Below are 11,488 nucleotides of genomic sequence, written 5' to 3'. Positions count from 1 at the left end.
ACAGCTCTGCCTATTTTTGGTTTCTCAACCAAGTTTTCATGATCACCCCAGCTAGCAGCTACTCTCCTTCCCCGAATTGCTGTAGAGTGTCCAGTTTTAGGTACTTCGTGACCTCTATTTACGCACTTAAACATCTTTTCAAAGAGCGGGTGGAAACAGTGCCTGAAAAGGAGTCCCAAAGCCGGGTGCAGTCGATCACCCCAGCACTGGAGGATGCCGTGCACCCTACACGGGGCCAATGTAGGTGCTCAATAACTACTTGCACAGTAACCGATGAACTAACCAGGGAAGAAAACTGCAGTCTGCAGGACAAAGGTGAAGAAGTCTCAGACAGAAGAGGACCTGCCCCTGCTTCCACCGGTCCAGCGTCCCCGCCCACTCTTTACGCGAACCTAAGGAAGAGGCAGACACCGCGCATGCCCGTATCCAGGGCCGCCTTAGGGCGCGCCGTCCTGCCGCCCCGCCCTCTCCCAGTGCTTGGGCGCGCGCGCGCGCTCCCGCGGAGCGTGCCCTGCGTGCGGGTGCCCGCCGAGCCCGCCGGGCGCTGGATCCCCGAGTGCCCGGCCGGGGCCTGAGGAGCTGGCACCCGGCAAGGCGGCAAGCGGCGGCGGCGTCTGATGTAAGGAGAAGCGGGGGCGGTGAGTGAGGGCGAGGCGGGCGAGCGGACTGGCGCCTCCGCGCGTGCGCAGGACGGGACCGCCCGGGCAGGGGCGCACACCCTGCGGGCGGCCGGAGGGGCCCAAAGCAGCTTGGCCTGGCCGGGCCGGGGGTTGCGGGCCGGCCTCGGACCGTGGGGTGCAGAGGCTCCCGGCTGCCCGGCCAGGGCTCAAGAGGCGCTGGCGGCGCGGGCAGGCTTCCCGAGGGGGCCCCCGGTGGGGCGTGTCGGGCCCGCGTGGGGGTCCTGGTGTCCGGGGAGGAGGGTCGGGGCCGTCTCGTCCGAGGGACCCCGAGGAGGGGCGAGGCGAGCTCACGCGGGCTCCGGCCGCCTGTACCGGCGCCCGCGGGGTGCGCGACCCCGGAGGTGGCAGAGGTCCAGGGAGGGGGCGCGGCCGGGAAGCCTCGGCGCAGAGCAGGTGGCGGGGCCGCTCCCCTTTTCCTGGGGAGGCGCCCGGTTGGAAACGCGAAGAAACTTCCCCCAAGTAACTTTATTGACGCGCTGCCGGCGGGGTCCGGGCTGGGGGCCCTGGGGAAAGACACTACGGGCTTGCTTTGCTCTGATCCCTGCAGGACCCCAGCGAGTGATGGTGAGCGATGGCAGGGGTCGGTTTCTTTCGGGTGCTGGAGCTCCCTCTAAGTTCTGAGTGGCATTCGTGGCTCATTTGCTCTTAAAATAGATGTAGAAGTTTGGTGTTTGGTAAAAAAGAAGTTTGCTCTCTTGGGAAGATAAGGCTTGTACTGCCTGCTCTTTTCAAAGAAAGTATTGTTAGGGAATGCTGGGGATTCCTATTTATCAAGAAGCCTATTGTCCTGTGTGTGCTTGGAGAAAGCTAGCTAATTCTATTATTAGTCTTAAAAAGACAAAGGGAGGTAATTGTGCTTGTACGTTTCTTTTTTAAATACCCCCTGTCACGTCGCCAAATATTCTAATACAGTTTTCTCAGACTTGGCTGCACAGAAGGGTCTCTGGGGAGTTTTAAAAACTCAACATGACCAGTCGCATACCAGACCAATTAAAATACAATGTATTGTTTTAAAGATCCCAAGGTGATTCCAATGTGCATTTGAGTTTGGGAACGACGGGATTAATATAAGGAAGTCAAGCTTTATGCTTTTACGAAGTAGTAGCATTCATTTTGTAATCGATGAGACGAAACTCAGGTTCATTTTCTCTGGACTGGACTCACGGAGGGTGGTTTGTTTCCCACCACTGAGGGAGGAAAGCATCTTGAGTGGTTCAAAGTTTAGCTGAACTTTGTGACTCTGAGACCCAGAACATTGCCCTCAGCGGTGTTTTGAATTTCTTTTGGAGTTTCTAAGTCCGTCTTCACCGATCTTTTTGTCACAGCCGAGCGGTTTCCTCTTCTTAACCCTCCTTCGATTTTCTCTAAACACTCCTCCCGCTGCCCTCTTTTAATCCTAATCTCTGGGAGGATTCTTCTCCCTCAAACTTTACTGGATTTAAGGGGTTTATTCTAGTTTCCCCTAGCAACGGGGAAGTGGGCGGGTCCTCTTACTGTTGGGTTCTAAATAGGACTTCCTATAGGAAGTCCTTTTAGGTAGATTTTAAATCCTTTTCATTTCTTGGCCTCAGCGCAGGTAAGAGTGGGCTTTTATAATTCCAGGTTTTCTTTGTAAGATAATTTATAGAATTATTTATGAATGGTATGGTAACTACTGGCAGTTCTGCTTTTCTCTATATATTCACTTTTTTCCAGTCCTTGCACTGAGAACTTGATTAATAAAGTTTAATAATGAACAATTCCATTTTAGTAATTTTCCTTTGAGGCACACAAACTTAAAAAGTTGTATGCACTGTTTCTCTAAAGTTTTAAGATATGTTTAAAAATTTAAAAAGTGAAATACAGTCCTAGACCTATGTGAAAAACTTTTGATAAATTGTAGCGCGCCCCCCCCCCCCCCAAAAAAAATGCCATTACCAGCTTTTCAAGTTGTTTTGTTTCCTCGAAAGTGCTTTGCTGGCATTCTTTACCAAAAGTAAAACGACTTGTAATATTATACTTTAAAATAACAAAGGAAAGGCACAGTGAGTCCACACATTCACCCACTGCTTCCCTGGGCCAGTACATCCAAGGATCAATTATTTTTTAAAGCTTAACACAGGTCATCTAATTCCAATTTGTCTTACAAGGAACTCTTGTTGAAACTCTCCTGGATAAAATATTGCAGAAATGTCACATACATGTTTCTGAATTTTTTATTTTATTTTTCGAAACCTTTCAAATTTTATTATGTAAGGAATTCAGTCAATTTCAAAATGCCTTAGGATTCCAGTGATTTTGGGGTCTGTATTGGTAGTTAAAATATTTTTCTCTTACCATCTCTCCTTTTATATGCTTGTTAAATTTCTTTTACTTGGGTTTTCATGCAGATTCTATAAGGCTAATTTTTCCCTTTTCACTATGAGAAAGAAATAATGGTTGGAAGCCCCTCTGCTTTGATGGACCTTGTAGTTCCAGCAGTAATGCTAGACTGGTAAGATTATACTCTCTCACTTAATCTTCCTTTTTTTCATTGTACATTTTAAAATTACCATAAGCCTTCTCAATTTAGTGTCTCTTTCAACCTAATTGGACAGTAACAAATTCTTCCAAAGTCTGCATTAACGTGATATGTTTTTTATGTTTTTCAAATTAAGCATCTACAGTTGGGAATTTGTGTTGTTACTGTGATTTTTAAGCTTTTAAAGATAAAAAAGTTATACCTGTTGGAAACATTTTTGGAATTACTGAAAAAATTTTAAGAAAATAAAGATCATAGTCCATTCATTCAGAAATAAGCAACTCTTTATTGGATGGTGTACTTTTGTTTGGCCCTTTCTATTTATCTGTGTAAAATACCTCTAGACAAAATTGGCAGTTTAATTTCATCTGTAGTTTTAAATATTGCCCTTTTACTTAATATTATATCACAGATGTTTCCTCTGTCCTTAAATTCTTTGAAAATACGGTTTTAAATGATGGGCATGCCCAAGTTTATTTAACAAATAGTTTTCTTTCGTTTGATGTTATTTCCATTTTTTATTTATGTAAAACACTTTATACTCTCTCAATCTTCCTTTGAAAATAAAACTCTCTGGTTGCAAATCCTAGCTTGGCTTTTTCCTAATTGACCTTAATTACCTAATTCTTTAACTGTATTTTCTTGGAATAAGGGTAATGGTGCTTGCACCATAGAGTTTTGGTGAGATGGAATGAACCAAATAGAGGAAAGTCAGCAGGGCCTCTTGGCAAAGGATGTAGGCTCAATCAGTATTAGCAGATATTCAGGCAGAGCTGAAGGTCTAAGTCAGCGGTTCTCAACCTGTGGGTGGGTTGTGACCCCTTTTTAACAGTGAAAGTACACGTGGCGTTAGGAAGGTTGAGAACCACTGGTCTGAGTGTTTCTGACTTGCTTAGGCAAGATTTATGGCAGTAGAATTCCTGGGGCACAGGTGAACTCTTAGGACTCTTGAGGCTTATTGCCACTTTGCTTATGCCTTTTTTTTTTTTTTATTTTGAGGCACAGTCTCACTTTGTTGCCCTGAGTCAAGTGTTGTTGCGTCATAGCACACAGCAACCTCAAATCTTGGGCTCAAGTTGATCCTCTTGCCTCAGCCTCCTGAGTAGCTGGGACTACAGGATACAGGAGCCCACCACAACACCTGGCTATTTTTTTTTTTTTTTTTAAGAGACTGTCTGTCTCTTGCTTAGGCTGGTCTCAAACTCCTGAGCTCAGGCGATCCATCCACCTCGGCCTCCCAGAATGCTAGAATTACAAGTGTGAGCCACCACAGCTGGCCTGATCCATTATTTTTTAGTTCTAAGAATTTGTCTTAGTCTGCCAGGTTAAGATGGCAGATGTATATAGCCAATCACATTCCTTCTGTAAACCCCACTAATGTGCCAGCAAGAGAGACCTGGACTCTACTAGAAATAGAAAAAATAGCTAGGTGTTGTTGCAGATGGAGCACCACAGAGTGACAGGGTGACTAAATAAGGATCATGTTGGAGTTTGTTTCTTTGGCAAAGATTGCCAACCGCAGATGAATCAATGTTTCTGTAATGGGGCATGAAAGATTATTTAGACCTTTTATCTCTCTCAGAAGAGTTTTCTTCATCTGAATTCTAACATTTCTTGTTAGTTTCTGCTTAGGTATTTTTGTTGATTTTTGTGATGAGTTCTTCAAATTGGCTGTTGCTGGTCTAAAATGGTTGTTGATTTTTGTGTGTGTATTTTATAGCTGGCTCTTATGCTAAGAGCTCTGCAGTTTATTCTCTTAGGTTTCCTATTTATATAATCAGTTTCAGATAATGACACTTGCCTCTACTTCTTTCTAATAATTATAGCTTTTATTTTGGCTTTATAGCAGTCTACATTACAGTTAGCATTCTGGAACATTGTAAAATGCTTCTGGAATATTATCAAATAGTCATGGTTATAATGCTCAAACTTGAGTTTTTTACTTTAATGGGAAAAAGAGTAGTATGGTATTGGCTTTATGACTTAACCATAGTTCTTCCCAGGACAAAGGAAATTTATCCTTTTTTTTTCCCAATTTATTTGGAAGTATTTTTATTTTTTTAGGCACGGTAATTGAATATTAGCAAATGACCATTAGCATCTGCAGTTTATTACGGTTACTTGTCAACAAGTCTACTGATCCAGTATTAAGTTGGATCCTTGTTGGTAATTCTTTTTAGAAAAATAGATTGAATTCATGAGAAGATTGAAACATAACATCATATTCAGTGCATGATCCATCATGTCTTCTCGGGTGGGGTGGAAGATAGGGATTTTTCATGAGCAGGTATTCCAAGTTGTTGTATCTAACAGTTCTCATCTTTACTTGTAGGCGATGTTTGATATAATTGGTCATTCCTCTTTTTCTCCATACCCATCTTTCCTTTGATTCTTAACACCAGGCCTTCCTGCCTTTCCTTCTATACCACTGGCCTACTGGTTTGTTCTTTTCAGTGGTTTTAAAATTTGTGCTGGCTTTCACTTCTCATCGGCCTGTTAACTTGGTATGTGCCAAGGCTCAGTTCTTGCTGGCCTCTTGTTATAAGTAGTCATGGGACTTTAATATTAATAAAATACCAAGAAGCTACTTAACCCCAAGTGTGTATTTCCACCTCAGACAGCTCCAACTACTTTTTGGACTTTCTAGCTTGACTATTTTGACATTTTTTTTGAGACAGAGTCTTACTGTGTTGCCCTCGGTAGAGTGCTGTGGCATCACAGCTCACAGCAACCTCAAATGCTTGGATTTAGGCGAGTCTCTTGCCTCAGCTTCCCAAGTAGCTGGGACTACCGGCGTTCGCCACAACGCCGGGCTATTTTTTGTTGCAGTTTGGCTGGGGCCAGGTTCAAACCCGTCACTCTATATATGGCGCCCTACTCACTGAGCCACAGGCACCGCTGCCCCCTAGTTTGTTTTCTTTATTAACATAACAATCAGAGTGATCTTTTCAAAATAGACAACTATTTTAAAACTGCACACGAACTTTATGGCCTCCCTGTATCAGTCAAAGCTTAAAACCCTCCAGTGGCTGTCTCTCCCAACGAAGGCCTTGTGCTGACTGAGGAAGCCCTACCCACTCTGGTTCCCACTAACTCTGACCTCTTCTCCCACTTCTCTCCCTCTTGTGCTTCCCACTCCAGCTGATCCTTGAACACAGCAAGCACATTCTCATTTGGGGTCTTTGCTCTGAGTCACACCTTCTGCCCTCGACCCCCATCCCCCACAGATACGTTTGTGGCCATCTTCTTTGCTGCCTTCAGGTCTTCACTAAAATATCACCTGGTCAGTGAGGTCTGCTCTATTCACAAATGCAAGGTGCACCCCATATCCCTCTTGCAAATGCTTTGCATTTTCTTTTTCTGTAGTATCTATTGCCTTTTAAATTACATGTATTTATTTTATTTTTGTGTGTGTGTGTGTGAATTGCCTTTCTTCCCCATCTCTGCTATAAGTTCCATGAGGGCAAGCATTTTATATGTGTTTATTAATGTCTTCCAATGTCTGAGCATTAAAGTGCTTAGTAAAGATATATATGTATATACATATGTATATAGAATATGCATAATCCTTTGGCATTTGTGGATTTAACACTGAAGATTTAGCATCTCACCAGCAAAGGAGTAGTTCTAGAACGTATACAGTTTACTAATATAAAGAGACAATACAGAGAGTGGTTGTAAGGATTAAACAGGGTACTGTCTATACAGTACTAAATTCTGCTAATCTGTATGATCAGGTCACTTAACTGACAAAAAAAAACTTAGTCAGCTGTCTTGATTCACATCTGAATAATGTGAATTGTATTCTAGAATCTGCTGTCTTTTGATTTCAGTTTTTAACCATGGGTAGGCAGTGGCATCCCTAGGAGAGTTTAAAAACATGCCTGGGTTTCCTGGTAAAGATCAGTAATGTACTGTCACTGTATTTTGTTCATTAAGCAGTCTGCAAGTGTTTTATCTTTTAAAGTGGACTCTAAGCATTTGTTTTTCCCCTTTTAATACTTTCTTGCTGGTCGGGAGATCTTTCATGCCCTTTTTGAAACTTTTTCTCTAAGGCTCTTGCTGAAATCACTTCTCCTGTAAGGTGATTTTTTTTTTTTTCATCTCTTATTTTATTTTAATTTTTTAATTTTTTAAAATTTTAGGTTAATGTGAAGGTACAAACACCCAGGTCATAATATTTGAGTTTATTAGGTAGAGTCCCTCTTGTGTTTTGAAACCCTCCAGAGCCACACAGAGGCACATGTTTGAATGTGTTATTAAATCCACAAAATCAAAGAATCTGTTTTTTGCCTTCAGTTTCCTAGAGAAGAGAACATTGCAGTTATCCCTACAGCGATCATTATAGCAGTTAAAGTTTTGCTTTTTGTTTATAGACTCCTTTTGTGCTCTTTTAATCCAAGGATGTCTCAGAAATATCAGACTCCTTTTCTTTCCCTTTCTTTTTTAATAGGATGAGAGTATTTGTATAATTTGTACTGTTGCAATTGCTATGTAAATAAGTGGTGTGATTTTCAGGAAAAAAGATTATTTTAGAGACAAAGCAACTGGTAGACAATAAAAAGCATGTTACATGTATCTTTACAAATACAGGAGCCCCAAAGCTGTTGCTTAAATACAAAAATGTGAACGTTTTCTTCAATTATTATTTCTCAATGTGTAGTTACTTCCTTGTGTTACATTTTATTGCTACTTAATCTTTTGGTGATAGTATCTGAGCAAGAACAGTCCCCATTTTTAATTAGAGCAGTGGTTCTCAACCTTCCTAATGCCTCCTAATGCCCCCAACCAAATTATTTTCGTTGCTACTTCATAACTGTAATTTTGCTATTGTAATGAATCGTAATGTAAATACCTGATATGCAGGAAGTATTTTCATTGTTACAAAGGGGTCGCGACCCACAGGTTGAGAACCGTTGAATTAGAAGGTATAAATATTTTAGCCATGATTACCAAACACCTTAGAAATAAAATTTCAAAAAGCACCATTGTTCTGAATATGTCTACTTGATGAATTTGCCTTACTTTTGAAACTCTGATTGCCTTTTGTATTGTGAAGACTCATTCTTTTGAAAATAACACTGTTATAAATTTATTTTATAATAAACCATAAATACTATTTTTGGCCCAGGCTGAGTGGAAAGCACTGACCTACCTACCTTTCCAGTGATGAATCACATTTCCTTTAATTGAGACTGTTAATGGATAGCCCAGTTGGAAAACACACCTTATTTTAAAGTTCTGTGTGTGCCTTAGAGACTCCTGTATTTGCTGCCTTTGTGAAAGTTTTTGTTTTTTTAATTGCTACCTCATTTCTATTCTTCTAATTTTTTTTTTTTTTTTGGTCTTACCTCCCTAGCACCACCAAACATGCCTAATCTGGCAGGGACTAATTTTCGCCCTCAGCTATTACACGTATACTTTAGGTCTTTGTGGACAGAGAAGGGCTTATTATGGACTGCCACTTATTTCCACACCTTTGTTCCTGGAAACATTTATTGTGTTGTTGGAGAGGGATATACATTCCTAGAAAACCCAGAAATTGATAAAATTCTTGATGATTGGGCTTTTATCAGGCAACTCTTTTCCATAATCATCTTATGGTTGACGTTGAAACTGGTGAGAGCTGCCCAGAAGCACCTCTAGCTGCTCAGGGTGCCCTGCGGCCACCTCCGGGCAGCTGCTGCTCTCTGCTGCTTCTCTTGCGCAGCCCTGACCTCCTCCCCACAAACGCAGATGAGGAGGTGCACCCTGGAGTGCTTCCTTCCTCCCTGTGGTTTGTTCTCATACCAGAGCTGAGATGAGTAAGGGCTTGAGCTGGAACCCTCTGTTAAAGAGGGGCCTGTCATCTGAGTGTGGTCAGCAGTGGAGGCTGTGGTTAGGTGAGCACATGTGATCAACTTTGATCACTGTGCAGTCACAGTCAGTCTCTCAGGGCAGACTTCCCCACCCTTCCCTTGGATGATTTCAGCACATATTTAATAAATGCTGTATAACTTCTTTATTTGAATTAGTAGATTTTCTAGTTAATTCAGTACCACTACGTCACTAAGTATCTTTTTCGGAACTGTGGAATCAGCCCATGCTGAATTTTGGATTACTTTATTAAAAGTCACTTTCTCTTAGCAGAGATGTGAAACTGTAAAATGCCAAAAGTAATCTTGAACTCTTAGCTAGCAGAGCGCCCTGGCAGATATTCAAAATCACCACGAGGCGGTGATGTATTTGACTAGCTGGGCATTGATGAGGGAGGTTAATATATAATCGTTTGGGTTGAGGTACAGGAAAAGGAGATACTCAGGATCAGGACAGCTTGTATTTTGATTTTGTCATTTTATAATATTATATAGTTATGCAGCGTGAAATAGTTATGAGGATTAGAATCCTACTGAAATGCACGTCCTCTGAAATATTTTTAAGAATAAAGCTGATAAAGTGCCGGACACTAGCTGTTTAGTAGATGGCTACAGTTCTGAAATTGACCTTTGAACTACTGAGAGTCCAGAGGTGGTGACTCCCACCACTGTCCCACTGCAGAGTTGAAAAATCTGCATGTACCTTTTGACTAACCCAAAACTTTAAAAACTTAACTGGTAATAGCCTGCTGTTGACTGGAAGCTTTACTGATAACATAAGTTGTCAAAATTATTTCATTAGTACATATTTAGTACATATTTCACTTTATACACATATCTATTGTACATTGTATTCTTAACAATAAAATCACCTAGAGAAAAGAAAGTGTAACTAAGAAAATCATAAAGAACAAGCTTGGCACCTGTAGCTCAGTGCTTCGGCGCCAGTGGCGAGTTCAAATCCAGCCTGGGCCTGCCAAACAAGAATGACAACTGCAACCAAAAAATAGCCAGGCCTTGTGGCAGGCGCTTGTAGTCCCAGCTTCCTGGCAGGCTGAGGCAAGAGAATCAGCTTAAGTACCTGTACCCAGGGCGATAAAGTAAGACTCTGTCTCAAAGAAAAAAAAAAAAAAATCATAACAAAAAACTCCATACTGAACCTCAGGGTCAAAGCATGCTACTATAGACATACTCTTATTTGACAATGTGAATGCTACTTTCTTTGCATTACTATTATTATTATTGCTTAATACTTCATTGCAGCAATTGTTTGATTTCTTTTCTGAATGTATTTGTCTTCGTTCGTTCTTTGCAAGGTTTTTGTTTCTGCTCCCTATCTTAAACATTGTTATTGTTGTTAAATTTTGAGCCTTTTTAATTTTGTGAAGGCAAAAAGTGGAAGCCTAATGACCACATGTATATGTGAAAATAAAAAAATTATTTAAAATTTAAAAAAGGAACAAAAAATGTATTTATAGTATTGTACTGTGTTTATTGATACCATAAGTTTACCACATCTGTTTTTTTGTGTGTTTGTTTTTGAGAGAGAGTCTCACGTTACTCCAAGTGGAGTGCTGTGACATCACAGGTCACAGCAACATCAAATTCTTGGGGCTCAAGCAGTTCTCTTGCCTCAGCCTCCCAAAGTAGCTGGGACTACAGGAGCCTGCCACAGTGCCTGGCTATTTTTAGAGACAAGGTTCTCATTCTTGCTCAGTGTGGTCTCAAGCTCCTGAACTCATGCAGTCTGTCTGCCTAGGCCTCCCAGAGTGCTAGGATTACAGGTGTGAGCTGCTGTGCCAGGAGGCCCCCATCTGTTAAGGAGATGAATTGTCCGCCTAAAATGGCAGGCAGCTGCAGCTTCAGTCCTCAATCTACAGAATGCATCAACTAGCCCAGCTTTTACTTGTAATGTCATGACTTTTCCCTGCTTCTTGGGATTGGTCCCATCATCTCTAGGGGCACGTTGTATGGATGCTGGGTGTTTGTTATTCAGGGTTTTCATAATGTTTTTCACCATGCATGGTGAAAAATATGTGAGAACCACGAGAGCGGATTTTATTTCTGTATGCGATTTACTGGAGAGATGAAATGTTCATGCAGAGATGATTAAGGTCACCTGGTGTTTCAGGCTCATACCATGTTTGACTTCACCACAGTAGCAACAGGCGGTAGTTATGAAATTATTGCAGCAGTATAGTATGTGTTATTAATTTTATACATTTATGGTTTAATACTGCATCTTTACATGTGCTTACATTTCTCTAGACTGTGAATGGTGCTATGTACAGTCTGTGTGTACTTAAGTTTTGATAAATTTTAACTTTGTATAATAGATTTGTGTATTTTTATGGTAGTAAATAATAGACTATATTTTGTGCATTACATGATATATCTAATTAAAAAAAACTTTTTTGATGTTTTTTTCTAGGCTGTGTAGTTTATCTGCACGT

General features: G+C 41.3%; 1 protein-coding gene across 3 annotated transcripts in view; it reads left to right on the top strand.

The window, feature by feature from the left end:
* Nucleotides 1-418: 418 nt before the first annotated feature.
* Nucleotides 419-11,488, top strand: part of BTBD3 (BTB domain containing 3) — a 34,862-nt gene continuing 23,792 nt past the window's right edge. Inside the window, exon 1 of one of the 3 annotated variants that reach the window (XM_053574025.1) lies at nucleotides 419-638. The gene's annotated coding sequence lies outside the window, so the exon portion shown is untranslated. Of the gene's footprint in view, nucleotides 639-698; nucleotides 1,245-11,488 lie in introns of those variants that run through there. The other 2 variants (XM_053574027.1, XM_053574024.1) reach the window with 2 other exon arrangements.

This window comes from Nycticebus coucang, chromosome 21, assembly GCF_027406575.1.
Source record: "Nycticebus coucang isolate mNycCou1 chromosome 21, mNycCou1.pri, whole genome shotgun sequence".
Lineage (NCBI taxonomy): Eukaryota > Metazoa > Chordata > Mammalia > Primates > Lorisidae > Nycticebus > Nycticebus coucang.
Note: the sequence above shows the minus strand (reverse complement) of the source record. Positions and strands in the feature narration are given on the sequence as shown.